This window comes from Mirounga leonina, unplaced genomic scaffold, assembly GCF_011800145.1.
Source record: "Mirounga leonina isolate KUSES-001 unplaced genomic scaffold, KU_Mleo_1.0 Mir_448, whole genome shotgun sequence".
In the NCBI taxonomy this organism is placed as follows: Eukaryota; Metazoa; Chordata; class Mammalia; order Carnivora; family Phocidae; genus Mirounga; species Mirounga leonina.
The window spans coordinates 490,349-496,565 of record NW_023270758.1 but is presented as its reverse complement, the minus strand read 5'-3'; positions in this window follow the sequence as shown (position 1 = coordinate 496,565).

Genomic DNA, 6,217 nt, shown 5'->3' with positions numbered 1-6,217 from the left:
CAGGGAGCCCGATGCGGGACTCGATCCCGGGACTCCAGGATCATGACCTGAGCCGAAGGCAGTCGCTCAACCAACTGAGCCACCCAGGTGCCCTATATAACTTAATTTTTAATAAAGGCTGTGTGTAACAGCCAGCTTGCAAAAATCCTGAAAATTTAACCATTTCCTCTTGTGAGCTGGTACAAGCAGTCAGCAGCACACCACTGGACAGATGTGGCACCGAAAAGGAACTCAGTCATACACTGGGAGGTACCAGGGCTCACTCACTTGCAGGACCAAGGTAGGCTCACTTTAAAGCAGGCTGGGAGGGGTGCTTGGCTGGCTCAACAGCTAGAGGGTTTGACTCTGGATCTCAGGGTTATAAGTGTGAGCCCCATGTTGAGTGTAGAGATTATTTTAAAATAAAATCTCTTTTAAAAAAAGAAGCAGGGGGCGCCTGGGTGGCTCAGTCGGTTAAGCGACTGCCTTCGGCTCAGGTCATGATCCCAGGGTCCTGGGATCGAGTCCCACATCGGGCTCCCTGCTCCGCGGGAAGCCTGCTTCTCCCTCTCCCACTCCCCCTGCTTGTGTTCCTGTTCTCGCTGTCTCTGTCTCTGTCAGATAAATAGATAAAATCTTTAAAAAAAAAAAAAAAGAAGCAGGTTGGGAAGCTAGTATGCAACTTTGGGGTTTGGTAAATGCTGTGGTATTCAATAACCATATTCCTTTTATTGTATTTCTCACCCAGAGCTGGCCATTCCCAAGCCTAGAGAATGGCCATGGGGTTAGGGGCCCCAAGAGTGGGTTCAAACATCTATGGACAGAAAAGGAAGAAGGGGGATCTTATCTATAAGGGATGTGTTGTTTTCTTAGGGTGAAGAGGAAGGAAAACTCAATAAAATTATTGCATACCCAAGAGTGTTTTTAGGGACTTAAAAGGCCATTTTGTTCTAAAATTCAGGTTTTCTTAAGAGCATCTATTAAGAGATAAAATGGCTTCAGACTTTGGTATCTGGAGGTAAATGATTGCTCAGAATTTGAAAGAAGAACATCAGAAATTTGAGGATGAACAGAATCAGCTTGACAAAAGGGTTATAAACTTGCAGTCAAGACAGGAATGGTGGGAATGCAGGAAGAAAAAGGAAGAAGTCAAGGCACCTAGGTGGCTCAGTTGTTAAGCTCTGCTTTCGGCTAAGGTCATGATCCCAGGGTCCTGGGATGGAGCCCCACATCGAGGGGGTCCCTGCCCAGCGGGGAGTCTGCTTCTTCCTCTGCCTGCCATTCCCCCTATTTGTGCACTCTCTCTCTCTCACTACCAAATAAATAAATAAAAATCTTTTAAAAAAAAAGAAGAAAGAAAAAGGAAGAAGCCACCTGCATCTACAGTGTTAGCCCTACCCTGGTACAAGAGAAAGGAACCACCTTACATAACCAAGTCCACTTGAAAAAGCATAGGAAGCACCCAAGGGGAATGGGGCTAGAACTTCAGAGGAAGCAGCATTAGGGTTCTGCTGCAGGAATAATGGTGGGCAAGAAAGAATACTTTTGATACTACCAAAATAGAGAAAGCTTACTGAAGATTTTACAAGTCAAAGAACACCCAAGGAGCCTTAGGTGAGGTTTATGTGGCAAGAAACTGAGGCCTCCGCCAACAGCCAGCACCAATTTACCAGCCGTGTGAGTGAGGGGAGCCATCTTAGAAGTGGATTCTCCAGCCCCACTCAAACTTTCAGATGACTACACCTCAGGCTGACACCTCAAAAGCAACCTCATGAGAGACTCCATGCCAGAATCACACAGTTCATCTACTCCTGAGCTCCTGACGCACAGACACTTGTTGAGATAATACATGTTTATTGTTATTTTAAAAAGCTAAGGAAAAGCAAGGATGGAGGACACACCGTTCTTTAGGGGCTCCTGAGGGCACAAGAGCTTTAGGCTGGAGAATTGTGGGGGGATGGGCGGAGTGTCTCCAGTTCGGACAACGTGGGAACAGGGAGGGGCCTTTGGAGCAGAATGCAAAGGCCCAGTGAATTTGAAAGTAGGAAACGGTGGCATCAGGTCTACCAGCAAGCCTGGAGAGAAGGAACAATCAAAGTAACACAAATTTAAGATGGGGGTTTGAAGGAAAGCAAAGCCAGCAAATTTTAAGGAAAAATTAACTTCCATAAATGCAAAGCATGTTAGTCATGAGACAGGGTGTAGAGCATGTTTCAAGTACCCCTCAAAGAGGTCAGTTACCTGGTTGGGAGATCATTTTCCTTTTATAGTCCTCGTTATCCTTTTATAGTATATTTGTCCCTGGTGAGTTTTATCTTTCTTTTTACTGTGCCCTGCTTCCCAACTGCCCCAATGTGGCCCTTCTGGCCAACCTGGTAGTTTAATGCCCTTAGCCCACATGATTGATTAACCTTTCTTTGTATATCTACAGATCATGCATTCTTTCCTAGAAAAAACAGAGCATTCCTGCACGTCAGGAAACAGAAACTAGACCCACTTGCTCAACCCCCAAGCACTTAGGAACCAGACCAATGCCCTTGAACAATGTCTGAGCACGAGATAACATCTACAGTTGACACCAGTCTGCACGTAATCCAGAAATGTTACAGACCACTGCACTGCCTTTATTCATTAACTGCCTTAAACCCCTTGAAAACTCCCTGGGCCAGGCAGAAACCCCAGAGTTGACCTTTGGATCATAGTCCACCTTCTCCTCAGGTGGCCAGCCTCCTGAATAAATAAAGGTCATCTTCCTTTCCAATCAAAATTCAACTCTTAAGTGCTGGCCTTTGAGTAAGAGGCCACAGAGCTTGGGGTTCAGTAACAGTAGCATGGGTCAGGTTCTGAGAGATTGTGTGAGTGAGTGGAGCAGTGCTTACCTTGTGAACTGCCAGGGAGAGCCATCCATTTCCAGGATCTCTCTGTGCTTTGGACCAGGGCAGGAACTGTGATAATCTTTTTTTTTTTTTTTAAAGATTTTATTTATTTATTTGAGAGAGCACAAGCAGGGGGGAGGGGCAGAGGGAGAGGGAGAAGCAGACTCCCCGCTGAGCAGGGAACCTGATGCGGGACTCCATCCCAGGACCCTGGGATCATGACCTGAGCCAAAGGCAGGCTCTTAACCGACTGAGCCACCCAGGCGCCCCTGTGATAATCTTATTTGTCTTGTCCATCCTCTCAATCTGTGCTTGTGTAACACGGTAATCAGCAGCCATAGTAGGTATTTAAATTGAAATTAAAATTAAATGTAATTTAAAATTCAGTTTCTTGGTCCCACTTAACTGCACTTTGCAGGCTCAATGGTACCTATGCTCAATGTTCTGTATTAGTGTTTCTCCACCCTTTTTTTCACTATTGCTTCTTCAAGATGACTTTTTAGACACTTTTTCCCATGGTTGCCAATCCCATGAAATTTTAATAACACAGATGTACTATATGTATATCTGTGCTTCAAACATAAAACCAGAAAGATTTCCCACCCCACCTCTAACTAGGAACCACTCTTTCCCCCCTGGGAGGCAGTATGGCCCCCATAGAGAGTGAATGCAAGATTAGGGTGAGGCACCTAAGGTTCAAAATTTAAGGAGGCAGGGCTCCTGGCTGGCTCAGCCAGTGGAGCATGTGACTTCACTCAGGGTTGTGAGTTTGAGCCCCCACTGGGTGTAGAGATTACTTAAAAATAAAATCTTTTTAAAAATTTATATATATATATATATACACACATATATATTAAGGGGTGCCTGGGTGGTGCAGTCAGTTGAGCATCCAACTCTTGGTTTCAGCACAGGTCATGATCTCAAGGTCATGAGATCGAGCCCTGTGTCAGGCTCCACACTTAGCACAAAGTCTGCTTAAGGCTCTCTCTCCCTCTCATGCTGCCCCTCCCCCCTACATGCTCTCTCTCAAATTGAATAAATAAATCGTTAAGATATACACACATAGGGGCACCTGGGTGGCTCAGTTGGTTAAATGTCTGCCTTCGGCTCAGGTCATGATCCCAGCGTCCTGGGATTGAGCCCCACGTCAGGCTCCCTGCTCAGCAGGGAGTCTGCTTCTCTCTCTTCCTCTGCCCCTCTCCCCTGCTCGTTCTCTCTCTCTCTCAAATAAATAAATAAATAAAATCTAAAAAAAATAAAATACACACACACACACACACACACATATATATACACACACATATATATTTCTTTTTAATTTAAGGAGGCACTCACTCCCAGAATGGTGCAAGTGGAGAGTCAGCATCTGAAAGGAAGAGCCTCCTTAAATTTTGCCCCCTACCTGCCTCAGGTGCTTTATCCTATTTCTAGTCCCTGTAGGAACATTTCCATCATCACGGAATGTTCTATCAGATTAGAATTTTAGAAAGTTAGAACCAAGAGAAAGCTGGAATTGGAGAAAATCCATTTGGAAGAGCTAGAGTTTAGCCCATGAACATGTCCAGGACATAAGTGAGTGGTTCTTGACCCCGGCTGTCCATCGGAATCATCTGGTGAGCTTTAAATCTCCTGGTGCCTGGCCCTGCCGCAGGCCAGTGAATTCTGAATATCTAGGGATAGGGCTTGGCGATGGGGCCTTTTCAAGCTGGTAGGTGATTCTAATGTATAACCTGGGCCGAGACTCTCTGCTTTGAGTGCAGAAGAGTCCAAGTTCCAGCCAGTGAATAAATCTTGGGGAGATCCCGCTGGCCATATTTACACAGAAAAAGTAGAAAAGGAGCTCTAATTACTCTGTGGGAATAAGGGATTAAGTTGATAAAAGAAGATTTGCAGTGTGAAAATTGTGGAATAGTGGCATGTCTAGGGAATTTCATGTCACGGGTGTTCCATGATTTGGCCCCTGTTTATTATATTAAACATTCTCTGGAGGGTCTACCTGGACACTACAACTGAGCTCCATTGAGATGATAATTAACCCACTGAGGCTCCTAGGTCCAGTGAAGAGTATGGCCTTGTGGTTAATTTATTAACTTCTTTCCTGACCTTTTTCAGCAGCTTCTGGGGCCAATGCCAAAGAGACATTTTTAAAGGGCTCTTGTTAAATCTGGTGGTCACTTTTCATTGGTCCCAGATAAACAGCATGGAGAGATTGCAGTGACTGAGGTCATGGGTTGGATTTTATCTCCTCTGATGGGTGACCAAAGCAACACCACCCTTGGTTGTCCCAGGTCTGGTTGTCAAGCTAACTCCAGTTTAAAGGAGTTAAAGTATGGAAGGGATATTTGTTTTTTGTTTGTTTGTTTGTTTAAAGGTTTTATTTATTTATTTGACAGAGAGAGACACAGCGAGAGAGGGAACACAAGCAGGGGGAGTGAGAGAGGGAGAAGCAGGCTTCCCGCTGAGCAGGGAGCCCGATGCAGGGCTTGATCCCAGGACCCTGGGATCATGACCTGAGCCCAAGGCAGACGCTTAACAACTGAGCCACCCAGGCACCCCTGGAGGGGATATTTGAATTCTAAGCGCCATCAACCATAAGCCTCACCACAGGCCCAACTCCAACACACTGACATGCACACACGTCTCAAGAGGATGGATTTTATGCACTAAGAACTGGGTAGTACAAGCCCCAGGGTGTTGGAGCTGGTGTTTGGGCATGAAGAAGAGAGGGGCAAGAAGCTCTAGCATCCACTTACTTGGTGTTTGTCTCTTCTCTTTGGCTTATTTATGGATACCAATCTTGGTTCATTGCTCTCTAATCCCAGGTTACTAGTGGGATAGGAAAGGGTCCAAGCCTTCTCCTAAGTAAAGGACCAAGGGGGGTCTAGAGTGGGAAGTAGGTTATTTAGGCAAGTGGAGTGCTCTAGGCTCACACGCCTGTCAGTCTAACTCAACAAAGGGATGACATTGGAGTCTTTGGCCAAAACTCTCATTGTAATAATAAATAATTCCCTGGGGAATTTTCATCTATGTCTGCAGGGAGTAGGAAGGCTAATCAAGGATAGTCAGGATTTGGGTAGAGGTTCATTTTTCAGCTTTCTCTTAATCATCTCCCCAGATACAGGACAGGTATCAGTGGTCTTGTATGCCTTAGCTTGGAGGGGGTTGTTAAGGAAACTAAGAGTCTGGACATTTACACTCCTCCCCCAGGCCCCCCGAAATCTGTTGTTCCTACTGTGTTCCCTAATTAAATGAAGGAAACCTTCATCTACCCCATCACCTAAGCTCAAAATCTTAAGTCATCATAGACAACTTCCTTTCTACCAGGTACTTTAAGATCTCTTGATTTTGACTCTTAGACACCT